Raw genomic sequence first — 17,592 nt, 5'->3', positions numbered from 1 at the left:
AATCAAGACAAGAGCCGAAGTGGAGATATGTGTGAAGGAGACGAAAAGGAGTGGGAAAGATAATAATTTAAACAATGGAAGTGAGGGTAGCCCAGACTGATGGTGTGGACTGCGCCACACACAGATGAACACACAGGCATGTGTACATGAGTAAAGAAGAGATGAGGAAGTCTGCTGCAACGGAGGAACTTTATATACACAGTAAAGTTCTGCATTTCTCATTTGTTTTGCCTAAAAAAAGCTTCAGTAATGATTAATTCTGCTTTACTTTAACTTGTCACCATTTGCAACAGTCCCTGTAAACACATTTACACATAAAAAGCCTGTGAACTTGTACGTAAAGGGTTGTTTCGTGGCCATCTGAAAATAAATTCTACACCTCAATCAATGTTATAAACCAATGATTCTCTAGATTAAAGGAGTTTTATGAGCCATCAGTACCCAGCTATATGTAACCTACCATGAAACTGTAAAAGAAGAAACAAGAATGAACTATGTCAAATCTTGTTTTTATGACACTAGTTTCTCTAAAGGACCACCACAAGGAAACAAAAAATAATGATTACCCAGTTTGACAGCAAACCAGCGATTTTTTTTAAACAAAAAAAGGAAACTAAGAGGTTGTGTTTATGTGTCAGATCCACTTTTCCAAGTCAACGGCAGACATGCATGTGTGACTAACACACTATCGACTTATTGTCTTTTTATTAATAAAAGTTTTTTTCCTACAATAGAATTTCCGGCTGTGAGGGCACTTTGTTTCCACGTCACAGTTATGCTGGGTTACACAAGAGGGACTGAAAAGGGACATCTGGTGTGATAGCTGTAAAAGATTAGCTGAATTACTGACAACCTAAACAGTCTTCTCACATTTTTCTGTTTTAGGCTTCTTCTTTTTCTTAGAACAAGACAGCTACTTCTGCTCATGCCATTCTACCCAGCTGTGACAAAGTGGTTGCTATTGTTTTCACCTTATGAGTCTGTCTATGTTTGTGTCACTGTGTCAAATGTGATGCTGGGGGCACCTACTGTGGCAGGAACTACCACAAATGTGCTTATGAGTGCTTCAGCGGGTGTTGATATGTCTGTCTGGATGTTTTTCTGTTGGCAAACTTTGTCAAAACCAAAGCATCACATCTGTGGAAAAAACAGTAAATAAAAACACAGGTCTTACAGGTGTGATAATTGTTTAAAGCCAGACTGTGAAGTATTAATCTGATGAATAAACATGTCATTTTAACCAGAGGCAAGGACAGCTGGTATTGTTTTCACCTTGTGAGTCATCTTTCTTGCTGATATACATCAAAAAGGAAGACTGAGTTTGAAAATTTGTAGTCTTCAAGGTAATTTGTGTCATGAATAGCATGATATTTTTTTATTTTCTTATTTCCAGTCATTTGTCCCTGACACCTCCTTTACAATGACATCAGTACGTCATTAAAGGCGACTAGCTGTGGACGTGTAGCCTGACATGTGTCTTGACTAAGACTCTCCATGAATTTAGGACTATAATTGCCTAATCTAATACAGTCAGAAAAAAACACTGCGGCACAGATCTGCCTTAAGGCTGTTTTCAGAGATACCACATGAGATAAAACAGTGGCTGATTAAGCTGGGCACAGGCTCATCATTTAACCAATGTCGTTGTGTTGAGATTATGTTGCTGCTGACACAGGCCTCAGGGAAAAAGCTATACAGACTTATCAAGTAAAAGAATTAAGCATGGTTCAACCTTTACTGCAACAACATGTAACATAGCCAATCAAACATGTAAGTGCTTATTCCTCTGACTTCAACAGGAAAATTCCAGAAAGTCATCTAGTCCTACCGGATGCAGTGAGTAGGTTCCCATTCTTTAAAAAAATCCTGCGGTTGTTCGTGAGATGTTTTTCTGATCTTCATCAAGCAAACAAAACAACTGTGGAGATCAATGAAACTACTAAAATTGGGTTAAGAACTGTTAAATGAATTAATAAAACCTGGAAGGATAGTGTTGAACAATCATTTTGAGGAAGGAAACTGCACTGAAAGTAATTATGACTGATCAGAGATCACTTAAATGTTTAGTGAAAGCAAAGAGATGAAAATCAACTGTAGAACTCATGGCAATCTTTAGTAAGTAAGAGCATTTCTACATGCAGAATGTGAAGAGAACTGAAGTACTGGGTTTGAAAGAGTTGTATAGCTTAAGAAAACTACTAATCCATGAAGCTGATAAAAAAGGCACACATTTACTAAAGATTGGACTGGTAAAAGTCATGTGGTCTGATTAGTCAAGATTTACCTTGTTCCAGGGTCATAGCCACAACAGGAGATGAAGAGGATAAAGTGCTACGGCCATCATGCCCAAGTGACAACTGCAAAAGCCTGAGGAGGCAGTATTATGATCTGGGGTTCCTCTGTTTCGTCAGGTCTAGTTTACATTATGTGTCCAAAAAATTAGGGTAGCTGACTGCTTGAATATACTGAATGACCAGGCTTTTCCATCAATATCTACCTACCCCGATGGCATGAGCATATTCTAAGATAACTATTTTAAGATTCATTGAGCTCAAATTATAAAAGCATCATTTCACATATGAATCGTCCATCACAGACTCAAGACCTCAACCCAACTGATAATCTTTGGGATGTGCCAGGGAAGACTACACAGCAGTCCAACTCTCCCATCATCAGTCCACTGTCTTGATTAAATATTAATGCAACTCCGGACAGAAGTTAATGTTTTGACTTTGCATAAGTTTTAATGAAATTATGCCAAAGTGAATGTTTGCTGTTGTACCAACTAAAGGTAGTCTAGCAAGATATAGCAAGTTTTTTTTTTTTGCAGTGTAAGTGTTGCAAATGTTCACCTGGTCATCATCACTGATATATAAGCTGTGAAATCCTTCTTCATTATGTTTCACAATGATGTTTTACTCGATTAGTGGCTAATCTCATTAATCCATTACTTCAACCCATGCCGTCATTACCAGGGATGATTTTTTTAAATAAACAACTTTAAAACTAAATGCCTGATAAGTAAGTGAGAAGACCCACAACCTCAATAAATTCTTCAGGGATGTCACACATAAGAATAGTCCATTCCAGCTCCAAATACCCATGTAAGGCAGTTTTTTTTGTAGAATTTGCATTCACCCAAATTAATGATGGTACTTTGGAAAGAAGTCACACCAAAGACAAGAACCTCAGATATGCTTTGCTAAGATAATGAATTTTCAAACTTATCTTGGAACCGGAGGATTGTTTATTCTCAGAGCTTGATAATGACCATGTGGTCCATGCAGCAGGGAGGTTGAAGTATAAGCTTTTGTCTGTTTCTCACAGAGTGAGCGTATAAAGGCTATTTTGAGGACTTGATAATACTAAATATCAAATGCTACATGTCTTGTAGATACTATTAGTGTGACAGTATTAGATGAGCTGGCACCTATTTTAGTGTTGCTGTGGAGGTGATCATACATTTTTTCAGTCCTTTGAGATTAAACATGCAAATGGGTCTTGATGTTCTTATTCATCCTCTTAGCCTGTTGTGCTTAAGGTCTGCAGCGTAATGATGTGAGCTGGGCAGACACACTATATACTGATGATCATTACAATGGTCAGTTGTGCTCCTGAGGCTGATTGTTCACCAGGACAGAGGAAGATTGAGCTTTAAGCTGCGACTGTGTGGCTAAAATCCAACATACCAAACTCACAATAGACTTCAAGAGCGATTTAAGTGTGCAAGTAGATTACTTTTTGTTATTCAGGATCAGTATTTTTGCTAGTCTGTGTTACTGTCCTTGAGTGCTCACAATGGACCTGGATGTGTGACCTTCGTCATGCATAATGAGAGCTAAACCTGAGAACATGACAGGAGCTCAAGTGGAAACGAGGCCTTAATCTTCTCAATTCTGTCATATTTTAGTGGCAAGGACATAATGACATTTCAGGTTTTCAACAGATACAGACACTTCTAAGAGGTATATTAAATGTGTGAGAGCTTCTTGAGCTGTAATACAAGATTTATAAAAGATTTATTTAGGTGCTTTCTGTTCACATACCACACATATTCTACTCATGTAAGCATGTTATCCATGCCATATTTCTCTTTAATCCCCAAAAGCAGGTGATATCAAATGTTATCTACTTCCTCGAGCAATTATTGGTTCTTCCTTTTTCCACTCTCCAGTTTTTGTTTAGCTACAGTTTAAAAAAACAGGATGCTATCAGTACCATACTGGATGTTATTAATGTCTAACATCAAACATAAGTGAAAGAAAAGTGCTACTATCATGCAAATACAGCTAAAGATACAGCTAAACAACATTTATGGATCTCCAAAAAATGTTGATGTCGCGTTGGTCCAGATTATGTTAACGTCTACCGATGGCCATAATTCAGTTAATGACACTCAGACGTGCCAACTCATAGATGTCCATGTAGCTCTGCAATTTTCATATGCATCACAAATATTGTGTGCATTTTATGCAAATTTGTAAAAACAATTTTACTGTATTTTGCTTCGAATGTGTGAGAAGCTACAAAAGTCAGTGCACTTTAGACTCTTCCAGGGTACTTATCTAGTAGCAAACTTTCTGCTGCCTGCTGTTCTTTAAGTTTTAAAAGGTTACTTATGTGTTCAGTTTAGTCAGTATTTATCTCAATGTGATGTAGGAAATCCTTTGAAAATTCAAAGGCTTTGCAACAATTCCCTTTGATGTGACAATTATATTCATAGAAATTATCCAAAACTGTTAAACCTAAACACAGCTTACCTCTTTTTTCTTTAGGCTCGATAGTATTTTGCTCATAATACCTTACTGCAACCCACATGTGTAGGATCTAGAAATATTTGTTATAATTTAAGCTTGAAAAAGTGGAACTGTAGTTTGGACTGCTGCATGCAACTCAGGATCGAGAGTAGCCATACTGCAACTGAAAGGTCCTTGGTTCATTCCCCATATTTACCATTTACCATACTCATACGGTTTGGGCACGATGCTGAACCCCACATTTTTTCCAAATGTGTTCCTAGATGTAATACAATGCAGAGTGTAACAGGATTTGGGGTGTATGTGTGATGCAGGTTCATAAAAAAGATCATGAGAGCTTTCATTATCATGGTTTGTCACTGACATCTATGCAATATCTGGCCTCAGTGAAGACATGATTTGGAGGTCTAGGAATTCCATCTTTTTCATTACTTTTTGCTCTGTGACTCGTCAGATGCTTTTGATGTGTAATGTCTTGTAAGCAAGTTTTTTATTTCATAGATTCATCTTAACTTTAGAGCACCCAACACAATGCAGTTCATCAGGTAACTTTCCTGACATGCTATCTGTTAGAACTATAAATATCCGACAGCATCGTATCTGAAATAAATCTGGAGTGACACATAAATCAGACTATTAATTCTACACGAGCATATGTGTTCAGTCAGGTAGGCATTCCTGGCTCCACAGTCTGATGCTCAGAAGTCATTCATAAATGTCCCCTGTAGTGTGAGAGACCTGACTGTGCTCAGCCTGTCACCACTGTGCTCACTGTCAACTGTCTGTGGGATGAATCACACACACACGCTGCACTCAATAACCCCCATGCTCTTAAATCACAGTATCAGCCCATAGAATTTGTGCAATTATTCAGCCTAACTGACAGTGTTACTGCATCTGATCAGGTACTCTCATCTGGTCAATATCACAGACTATAAACAACAACTGAACAATTATTCTATCAAAAGATTTGAGGCTTGGTCAAAACATTTCATGTCCAACACCACTAATTGGCAAATTTTTCACAGCAAACTATAATTTAGCTGATGACAATAAGGACATGTTTGCACAGATTCTAAAGTAAAGGTTTCGCAAACAAAGGAGCTTTGTGTATTCATTGTACTGCTCTCACTGCTTTGGTAATAAACTGCCATTTAGGTGACTGAAATACCAAACTACTGTTTTAATTCAAAGGAATAGATTTAATAGAGTTTAATTTGGGCAAATGTTTTTTTTTTTAATGTCATTGGGCGCTGCTTCACTCAATTTTTTTCTTTAAAATAACATTTAAAAAATGTTAATTTCTGTAAATGACTTCTTTATGATCAAATTGCTGTTTTTTATTTTTTTATCAGTGATGCTCTCAAGATGGAAAACGTATGAAAGTGTTGCGGTAAAGTTAAGTTAAGCAGTGCTCCTAAATTTTCTGATGGTGCTCCAAATTTTTTCATTAATGGGTACCAGTCTGACTAGCTGGAGAGAGTCAGCCTGGAGCCCTGTAATATATGCAGATTATGACTGAGAACAAAATATGTGGATGGGATCTTTGTTCTTTTGTAAGTGAAGAAATTCATGCAAAGGTTTCCAACATGTGTCCAGAGATTTCACCCAAACATCTCCTGCACTGATGAAAATTGAACATATCATAAATTATCTTCAACTAAGACTATTTGCCTGACAGGTGGTGAAATATGGTGAAATATGCGCACAGTGTTGGATACTTACCGACACTCTACATTTACGTGTCCACTGTGGCTTAATTAGCCAACCCACCATTTTTCAAAAGTTGCATGTAAAGTTCTGGTTTCTATCTGTATCTATTCTCATCAGTCTTTTTTGTTGTTGTTTTTCAATAAACCAGCTCTGCTAGTCTCACCACTGCTGGCTACAATACACCAAAATTAATTACATTTTTTAAAAAATTTGTCAAAATTCCCTCTGACACTTTGAGGAGATGAATATACTGAGAGTTGTTTTATGCTGAGAGTTGTTTTTGTTTTGTATTTTTTTCAGATTTCACTGTTTACTTTCCAGCGTTCAGCCACTTCCTTGTGTGATGGATGGAAGTCTGCAACAGAGCAGGCTTACAGGATAAATCTCAGCTGTCCCGTACAGAGCCGGGATAATAGTTGTTACGGCATCTGGCAGTAAGTGAAGTTTTCGTCCAATATTTGCTGCTTTTCATTTTATCATGGAACCCTTCAAAAGTAGCTTGCCTGGCTTATGATTAGAAAAAAAAAAAGAAAAAACTTATTCATTGTATACTAGCTATTATCAAGTCAAAGTTACACCTTATCTTTGAACCAGATGGATCCATCAGGAACCTGCAAGACTTCCAGTTACGCCCACTTCATTTTACGGCCATTTTAAGTCATTTCATCTTCTTTGATGTGTACTGACCTTCCAGTGGCATTTAAGCTTTCATTGGTTTTTCATCTATTTTAATTAGGCTACTTCTATGGTGTGGAAAAAGTTGAAAGAAAAATGAACTTTTGAGAGTAAGCTATGATTATCAAACAGTATGAAGGCAGAAATTCTGTGTAGACCACAATTCAACTATGACAATAGAGATTTACATTTGCACCAATAAATAACCAACTTCAGACTAACTCTTAAACACATTTCATAAATGCAAATGATTAACACATCAACATAAATGCAACCATATTTCAGCAGGTCATAAACACATTTAAAACGTGTCGAAATTCCAGCTGCTGCTTGCTGAGCAGTCTTTATCGTCTCTACACAGTCCTCAGTGGAGCAGAAAACAACCCATAGTAAGGACTGGGTGGTTTTAATGTTAAATTTGACATCTTATGGCATTTTTTTCTCTGAAAGAGACAAGATTAGCTCCAGGCTCTTCAATAGAGTCCTCCCACAGAACCTGTTTTCCTCCAACTGATTGGTTTCAATGTTGTAGAGGCTCAGAAAGCAAACTGTACACCCAATAGGTAAAACAATGTCTTGATTTGAATAAGTAACTACATTTACCATGAATATGGTAAATATATCATTTAGTATCTGCTTGTTGTTTTGCAGGCTACACAGTGTCCCCTCTCTCTACCACACACATTTACACACTGAGGCACCGTGGGTTTAAGTGTCCTCCTACATTTCATCACGCGGTCCAGGGCAAGCCAACAATCAAACCATCGACTTCTTCCAGGTGAGCAGGTTTTTACCCTCCCCCAAATAAACAGAAAAAATGTCACACAATCATGTTCTGTAGGCACATCTGACCTTCTTTGAACTGTGATCAAAGAAAAAAAATTGGTCCTCTTTTATGAGTGGGTAGAGTTACATCATGAGTGTGGATTCATTCATGTCAAGAAGCAGCAGCAAAATTTCTTGCCAAAATTTCTTACATGACTCATTTTAGTGTCAGAACAGACAAACCTCAATTATCTTTTCTCTATCATTTCAGCTCTTTCTCTATCTCTTTATATTCCCCCTCTTCTCCACTGACATGTATAATAGATCAGCTTTGGGGTACTGGATTGCTCGCCAGCTTCAATCCACTTTTCTCTCATCGTGTCTTTGGTCTATTGGTTCACTCTGTATAAACAAGGATACTACAGAGCTGTGGGAAAACCTCCTTGTTTCCTCAAAGGATGTCTATATCCATACTTGACAAATGCTGCCAGCTATACAATGATACTGCATTTCATTCAGTCTCATTCAGCAAAATAATGATAAGCTGAATGTGATTTAGATTTCTATTTCTTAATGATTTTTTGCCTTAAGATGACTGTCATGAGCTGGGATGCATATAGCATTACCATTTACATTAATTCTCTGAATAAAGTCATGTCAAAATCATGTTTGGAGCAAAAATCATGAGGCAGCATTTAGAGCAAGTGGACCACAGCAAAAGGTCTACAAGTAGGTGCAGGTACTACACACACACACACAACATCACCAGTATTTACCTTCAGGTCATAGATAAGGCACAAGCAGTCTGTATCAGTTTGTGCCTGCATCTATCAGGCTCATTAAAGCCATTCTTGGACCTGATTTTTCCTATGTACATATAATATTGTTTTTAGGGATGTGTTATAACAGTGCTTTAAATAGTTTTGTTGTGTGTGTGGTTTCCTTGAAGCTGTTGAAAGTGCTAATGATCTCTAAGCTGTATTTGTTATGTGTTTAGCTGGACTTTATGTGGGTACCGGCACCTGCTGTGCAGATAAACTTCTTTTGATTTTTTTAGTCAATAAGTAAAGATTTTTTTTTATTTTTAAATTTTATAAACCTAGACGATAAAGAATATTTTGCCTCTTTTGCAAATTGGCAGCTGTATCAAGACCTATATATATAGTCCGTCAGTTAGCTGGAAGTCAGACTTCCAATCTCAACCTGGAGCTTTTTGTCACATTCAATTTATTTGCTTCCTCATGTCATATTTTTTAGTTTTGAGTTATATACATACATATTTACTGCAACAGATGTGTAATGTGTTCCACCTCATTTGATGTACTTTCCAGTTTCCTGCGAATGGCAGATATTGCCCCCACACTGTGATATTAGTGTGTTAAAACTACAGCATTAACAGAGTAATCAAGCCATTAATGTTGTGTATCTTGTGTCTAAATAGAGTTAAAGTGGCTGTTGGAATTCCGAACAATGTTAACTCACATCTGCATTGCAGAAAATAAATTACGAACATCAATTAGTCAGAACATAAAGTTTACTAGAGTTTACTATTGTTGTGTCACTCTTTCTAAAGAAATAAATAACAACTTTTACATTTACAGCCAAAACTAACAAAGCAAGCAGTAATAAATTAGATTTCTGTTTTTAAATCAGTATTGATGACAAGGTTCTCTGTCCAGCAGTTTGCTGTACTGTTATTAAAGTTAAGGACAAGGGCTCAGGAGGAATGGATGAACACATAACACCCACACACAAACACAAAGACGCACATATGCATACACGCACCTGTACACACACATCACGTCCAGGTGGGAGAGATTCAATTTTACGCTTCAAGAAAGAGTGAGAAAATGTGCGGAGAATCGGACTGAGGTAATTTGAGAGCATGCCTTGCAGAGGAGTGGGAGGGAATAGGGGACGGTGGAGAGATGGTTAATGTAGAGTATTATTATAGGGTATTATTACCAGTCATGCCAGAAACACAGTAAGCATCAACGAGCAGGAGCGAGTGATGCAGTTTGATAAAATGATTGCCTGATTCACAGCTTTCAATTTCACTTTCAGTCAGAGAAACTCGCAGAGAAACATGGAAAAAAGATTCATGCAGATAATCATCAATGAACTCTGCCTCAATGGATTTGCATAAGCATCACAGTCAGGAGAAAACACAACTAAAAGAGACAAACAGCTGTGGTGACTTTCAAATTGTTAACAATTGCTGTGGGTTGACGGGCTATTTGTCATGTGTTTAACGATACTGTGGACAACAGACAGTTTAGACAGCAAGCAGGAAATAGCAACACTGTCTTAATTTAGTTATGTATACCAATTTTAACGGCACAGAATTTAAAATGAGCTTCAATTCCAAAGAAATAATGTTTCAATGGCAAGGTGGAAAGTAGTGTATACTTCATGTAGCCAGGCAGAAAGAAAGTAAGTGATGTTTCGGTCATTAGATGTAGTGGGTGTAGGTCTTGGTCAGTAAACACAGCGTACATCACTCTGAAAAATCTTCTTTTTTTGTTTTTCCTGTCACGAAATGCACCATTCATGCAGTGACAGTCACAGACACTTGGCTGTCACAATCAATGATTGGTGATTCTATAAAGAATTCATCCTAAATACATCACAGATGATTGCAGCTGCATCGCCAGTTATCAATGTATGACTTAAACTGTTTAAACTTTAACTATGTGATACTTTTACACACATACCAAACAAATGACCAGAATAAAGACGACTTACTGAACTACCTTGATTTCTATGGAAGCATGTTCCTACAAAAAATATAGCAAAATATACTTTAAAAAAATACACATGTTGAACAGACAAAATCCTAAATCAGTCAAGAATGAGACAACATTCTTCTTCCAAAGGTCCAGCAACGGATCTCCTTAGTTCCCAGATGTTTTCAGGCTGTTGTTAAATGAAGAAGACACAATGTTAAACTTGGCCCTGTCACAACTTTTTTGTGATGTCTTGCTGCTGCTATCAACATAAATATGAGTTAATATAATTAATTAATTTATTTTCCATATCCTTTTTCATCCTATTCAGGATTGCAGAAAGCTGGAGTTTATACTAGCTGCCAGCTGCGAGAGGGGTACACTAGAGGGATCGGCTGTCTATCACAGGGTCAACACATTGACAAAGAAGAGAAAGCATGGACGCACACAGTCACTTCTGATATCAATTTAGGGTCATCACCAATTAGCCTAACATTGGATTGCAGGAGGAAACTGGAGTAACTGGAGAAAATCCACATATGCACGGGAAGAACATACAAACACCACACAGTAAGGCCACACCAGAGATTCAAACCTTCTTGCTGTGAGGTGACAGCACTAACCACCACTCCAGTGTGAGACAACAGTTTTCATGAAATAGTAGAACGTCTACTACTGTACTGTATTGAGAAAAAAATGCATTTAGTCATATCTTCTAAAGTACGTCCAAACCTTGTTGTTCGGTATTGAAACTTTCTCTATGTTGAGTTTACAGCAGTGTTACAATATATAACACTTTTTCTTTAAGTCATAGTAATACTAGAAAGTATCCCTGTTTAACCAGGCAGGGGCAATCTGCCACTAATGTACTCTGAATGTATATTTGTGTGTGTGTGCACATGTGTGTGTGGGAGTGTGAACACGTGTGTGTGGGATGTGGGGGTCGATTGTCAGTCATGTTGCAACGACCTAAATCTGTTTAAACAGTTGCATAATGGGGATGCTTCTGCTATGATAAGAAAAAAAAAGTCCCTGTAATGTAATAACTTAAACTTTAAGATGACATGTTTTAAGGGTCAGATAGGAGGATAGATAGGTTAGGTAGGATTTGGCAATTATTAACAAGTTTGGACTAAGTCTCCAAGGAATTACTGTAAAGTTATATCAGCTAAATTCAAGGAAATGAATGTGAACACAAGTTGTGTCAGAAACCAGTCTCCTTCAGTGTTGATTAAATAAAAACCTGTGTTTACAGAACAGGCCTTCTTTCAACATGCATGCATAAAAATATATACACACACACTGTACCACTTTACGCCCTTTAACATGCGAGGCAATGTCTTTTGTTTTTAATGAGGCACATACGCACTAACAAAGAAAAAAAATTATGTAAAATGAGAACTCACAGCTGCATACATGCACAATTTTTTAATCTCTTTTGAACAGACTCAGTAGGGCAAAAATTTAAAAGGAACTTTAATGCGTTATGATTGGATTTTTAACATTCACAGTGTGTGTATCTTTCTTGGACATGCACCTGTGATTATGTGCAGGAGAGAAGGGCTACAGGCTCACTCAGCCTGTACATCAACCCATGCTAATGAATAAATAACAGAGAGATCAAATGTACCCGCTTACAAAAGAAAATGTACATTAGTCTGGCTTTTACATAAACCTCCATCTCTTTCTGGGCATATGGAAAACTGTCTGAAATTTTGAAGTTCTTACAAGCAACACAAGTCACCATTGATATGACCATTGTTTTGTGTAATGTGCGCTTCAATGCAAATATGAATGTATTCAACAAATTTGGCCCAGAAAAATATGAGCTTTGGCTAAAAAGTTACCTTTTATGTTTGATATAATATATATATAATCCACTAAAGTAATTTTCACTGATGGATAACTTCACCACAGTGCTCAGTGTGTTTTCTGGCTGCAAGAAGGATTATGACTCTGTTCAGGCAGCCTGTGTGGTGAATGCATGAGTAAACATGTTGGAGATAGTCATCATCGTCCTAGGTTTCCGTTCATTAATAACAGCACTATCACAAGCTTTTTATTTATGTCTGTGATAGAATAGATAAAAAGACAGTCAGAGTGCTAACTGGCTGTTTAGCTCAGTGCCATGCTGTCAGTGTGTGTTTACAGCATCCTCCATGGGTAGCTCTTGATGCAAACATGAATTAAATAAAAGACAAAGTATAGTCCCAGTGGATTTCCAAGAATGTATGCCTGATAAAACATTGTAGGTCATCCAGCCCCAAAGTGTAACAACCTGTAGAGCTCATTATAGGCTCTTATGGTATTAACTAATGAACAGTCAATCTTTAAACAGCAGTGTATATCACTTTAGTTTAAGTCTTAATTTAACTTTTCAGCTCTGCAACAACAGCCCCGTTGGAACCATTTCCTAGAATGAGTGTTAACACAATAAAGTGTTGTTTGTATAAAGATATGATTGAGTTGCCAACCAGCGCATAAACATTCAAACTGTTTAATCAGAGAGATCTTGGCTCCAGGTGTTCAGAAATTCCATGCATATGTTGGTGATTCATTAGCTTACTTGCAATATTCTGCTTCCCTACCTTAATTGAAGCACACTGACATGATGAAGCACACTGACATTGGTTGGTATGTTACAGGTAGGATGAGAACTGCAATATTAATGCTTGTGTGTGAAAAGTACGAACAAAATGGAGACCTCTCTTAAGGCTCTTATACACCTACAAATTAAACAACTGTTGGGAACGTCTGCAGTGTTGATGAACATCTGTCTCCCTTGGCATAAAACAACAGGCTTATTTTCCACTTTTAAGTTACCCCTTCCCCTCAGTCCCCATCTTATCCCATCTGGTCTATGAAAGTTAGAAACCATAGAAAAAGGTTCAATCCATCACTTGTCTCCTAAGAAATCTGCATATGCGTGCAGAAGCATTCACTTCCATGCATGTTAGATGAGGTATCAAGATAGTGAGTGACTCATTCACCTATCTTCCCCTCTTGCCTATGCAGCCAACATAAGAGTAGTAACATGAAACCGCAGTGAAACAAATTGTAGGAACATATCGGGTGGATTTGGCACACATTTTTGCATTGCATGGATTATTACGTTGTCTAACTTGATTACAGAGCGATGATTTTAATGCTCAGCAGTGGGGGAGAATCGAGTGTTTGAATCGAATACTTATACATACCTGATCTAGATAGAGAGTAATTTACTGTGTTTGACAGCAAGTTGACACTGAAGTTGCACGATTGCCAAAATTCTCAATCAGTTGTATATGTTAGCTCTGCATCCGTCTAGGAATTTGTTCCATTACTTAATACCTGATTTCATCTTTGACCAAATTAGAGTAACATACAGTGGCAGGATCATTAAGCATTTGACATTCAACACTGATGCTCAAACTCTGTTCCTGCCATGGGACAAATAAAATAAATGTGGTATGTGTTCTTGGTGATTTTTTCCAGAGCTGATACTCATTGACTGACACTGAATAATACTACTGTGGAAAATCACAACAAGGCAGTCACAGCTGTTTAGTGCCCTTCAGTTTTTTATGTTATGTAATATAGTCAACATGAATTGAATAAACAACATTATATAAACATTGCAAATAATCTTGTAATTACAAGCACAAGAATGTACAACGCTTGTACATGGCATCAAGTGCAAAGCAGAATATCAAATAGAACTTAACTTATCCCATCAAAAAAATATGTCTTCAGATTTTTCTTGTAGAAGTTGTAATATGTTAATGGTCACACAGACATAAATGAAAAATGCCTCAAGGTAAATAAGAGTTTCTCTGTCTTATTTCAAAACTGCTTTCTTTGAACATTTATTGACTGAAAAAGTTTAGTCACTGAAACCTTGAGCTTTCACATCAAATGGGAAGAAGTTAATGGGAAAAAGTCATTATCTAATGTCCCCTGCTTTCATGTTTGTAGACTAGCATCAGTGAATCAATATCTATCCTTTGTAAATGTCCCCTGCATGGGTACTGGCTCATCCTGACCAGACAAATCAAATCCTTTGGACACCTTACCATTACAAAGAAAGGAAAGAAAACAGAGAAGAGAGAAAAAGGCATGAAGAAAGAGAAAAGGCTTGATTTTAAAAAAACAAAACACATAAATATGGGACAATTTGGGACCCTCAGTTCAAGCAGAATACATTGTCTTCGAGTGATAAGTTTCGATAATGGGCAATCACATCAGCTCCTATTACTATTGAAAATAACAACTACTTTCAAATGACCTGCTAAGAGTCCAGGGCAGCTTCTCTGAGGACAAACTAGCCAATGAGGTGTAAAGTTGAATATACTTTATATATGAATATATATACAGTAAAAATATACTGCAGCTACTCTATACACTTGTAAAAAAACAAGTCCTCCAATCAGTACGATCATATCAAGCCAAGACAAGTCCTTTGCTCATACCCTTAAATATGACTCATAACTGTGTCCAGCCCTACGACTCATGAATGTTTCTACATCATCGTAAAGTCATTCAAGAAGCCTGGTCCAGAAGCCAGAAAGTCCTCATAAGGAGAAAGGACGGGGATGGATGGCATGGCTATGTGCAGGGCTTTGAATCATACATCTTTGAGGACAAGGGATCCAGACCAACATATGACACCAGTTTTTATTTATTTTTTTTAGACCAGTTCTGAATTGTTTTTCGTCAATAACACCAAAACACTTTACTAAAACACCTTTATCAAATTCTGACCAGGTTTAGAAAGTAATATTGAGGATTTGGGTTAGAAAACACCAATTTTATACCTCACATGCAGTCGCTCCCACAACCACAAGATTATAGGTTGCATCTACCTGCAAGATATGCACCATGTGCACGTTTTAGGGAGGAGGACAGTCTCATAAAAATGCAATGGACTCTAACTCTAAGAATATGCAAAACATTAACATTAGACCATAGAGCAAAGATAGTAGTTTTAAACTAAAGACACATAAAATCATGAAATACCTACATGAGCAAAAAAATTTAAAATAAATGCACTAAAACACTTATACAGAGGTAGGAGGGCATGTCATGTGACAAGTTTCAGCTTCTTCTGGTGAAATGATTTTCTAAAGTTCGTTCATTCATTTATTCACAGATGGTAAGGTGTAGGTATAAAATAAATACTTGTTTAGGGTTACATATGAAGAAATACTTAGCTAGGGTTAGGCATGAAACTACGTGGTTAGGTTTTGGAATTAAAAAACCCATGGCTCGGGTTTGCATTTAAATTTCATGAACACTGCCTTCATTCAGAGGTCAAATCTTTTGAGACTACAGTGTGACACTCCAGTCTTTTCTCAGTGGAAAACCTTAACCGGCATCCTGAGTGCGACTTGGCTGAAACTTATACAGAATCAGAGGGTGTAAATTTTTCTGAATATTTTGTTTGCCTCTCATGATTACAAAGCTGTGAGGGAAGTAGTTTTCACTGGCAGCTTATTTAATTATTTCCTTCATTTATATATATATATAATCCAAGATGATGTGTCCAGATTGCTATATTACGTTACATATTTAGATTATTATATACTATGTTTAAATGAATGAACTCTTAATTCTTAAATAAAAAATCATTTGCAAAATAGACTGGAATCCTTTTTATGTTGATGGACTGCTCATTTAACAGACTGCACACTGGCCTGTGGAGACAGATGAGTTTGTTGTGTTATTTCCCATCTCTATCCTGAGATGACCACCACACCGACTGTTACAGGGACATACAATATTCATTTGAATATTGACGAGGGGCTGTTGCATCCTCAGTCCCTCCAAAGCCCAGAGACTGAAAAAAGTCTGCTGATTTTTATTGGTGCATCCTGAAAGATGGAAGGATTGCGTGTTGCAAGACATCATGTTTGGTTCAAGAAGGAAACTCCTGTTTGTTGAAATAAAAGAAGGCTTGCTTCAGCCACAGTTGAAAGCAAACCATAAAATAACTGCTCAGCAATCACATTGCAATAAGCAAAACATAGACACACGTACGAATACCATGTCAATTATCTGTTCGTTCTAGGCGCTACAATGTTGCAGAAAACCTGCAAAATACCAGATTCCATGCTCAAGCAAGGAAGCTGTAACACACAATAACGTGCATATTACGTGCTCTGCATTTTGTCCGTTTTATAATCCAGTGTCTTGTCATGATAACCACTGAGCTGTAACTATTTGGAATTACACACAGCACTACCATTATCGTTTATAGCTTGTGCGTGCCCAAGACGAGTATGGCTCAAATTAGTGTTCAGTTTCCATTGCCACCGCACACATAAACACACAGTGTTTAAGAATAAAAGTAAAATAGATTAATGAAAATCTAAAAGAAAGGACACATTAAGCATCAAAATATTTGATGAAATCATATTCTCAAACAACCCAAAAAGTTCAGCTTTCGCTGTCCTCCGGAATAACTGTCATTCCAGCAGGATCAAGAATATATGCACATCGTTTCTTGGATTGATGCATCTGCCAACGGACACCCAGCGGACAAGAGAAACAGAAGGCTAAAGGCTTAATGTGAAGTAAGTCAATGACAACGAAATTACTTTTCAGCCTACCTATGCGTCGAGACGTCCTCTTGCGCATCTGGCAGCGCCTCACTGTCCACAGCACCTCCTCGCCCGGCCCATTACGGCAGGTATGGTCCAGAGATCCAGAGAGCAGAACCAGGACGCATAACCACGTCCAAAAGGAAAGAAAAGAAAGAAAAGAAAGAAAAGAAAGAAAAGAAAGAAAAGAAAGAAAAGAAAGAAAGAAAGAAAGAAAGAAAGAAGGAAAGAAAGAAAGAAAGAAAGAAAGAAAGAAAGAAAGAAAGAAAGAAAGAAAGAAAGCTTGGGACTTCTAGAGATTTGTTTTGGTCCAGCCAAGCAAAAGTCCAAGTTTACTTCTTTTTAGATTGGTTTCTCTGCACATGTCCATAAATATTT

The 17,592-nt window shown here is 37.3% G+C and overlaps 1 protein-coding gene across 1 annotated transcript in view; it reads right to left on the bottom strand.

Annotated features, from left to right (window-relative positions):
• Positions 1-17,344, bottom strand: part of gcgrb (glucagon receptor b) — a 46,396-nt gene extending 29,052 nt beyond the window's left edge. Inside the window, exon 1 of the mRNA XM_072384450.1 lies at positions 17,224-17,344. The gene's annotated coding sequence lies outside the window, so the exon portion shown is untranslated. The remainder of the gene's footprint in view (positions 1-17,223) is intronic.
• Positions 17,345-17,592: the final 248 nt, after the last annotated feature.

Source organism: Leuresthes tenuis, unplaced genomic scaffold (genome assembly GCF_036924035.1).
Source record: "Leuresthes tenuis unplaced genomic scaffold, fLeuTen1.0.hap1 SCAF_4, whole genome shotgun sequence".
Taxonomy (NCBI): Eukaryota; Metazoa; Chordata; class Actinopteri; order Atheriniformes; family Atherinopsidae; genus Leuresthes; species Leuresthes tenuis.
This window is presented reverse-complemented; position numbering and strand designations above follow the sequence as displayed.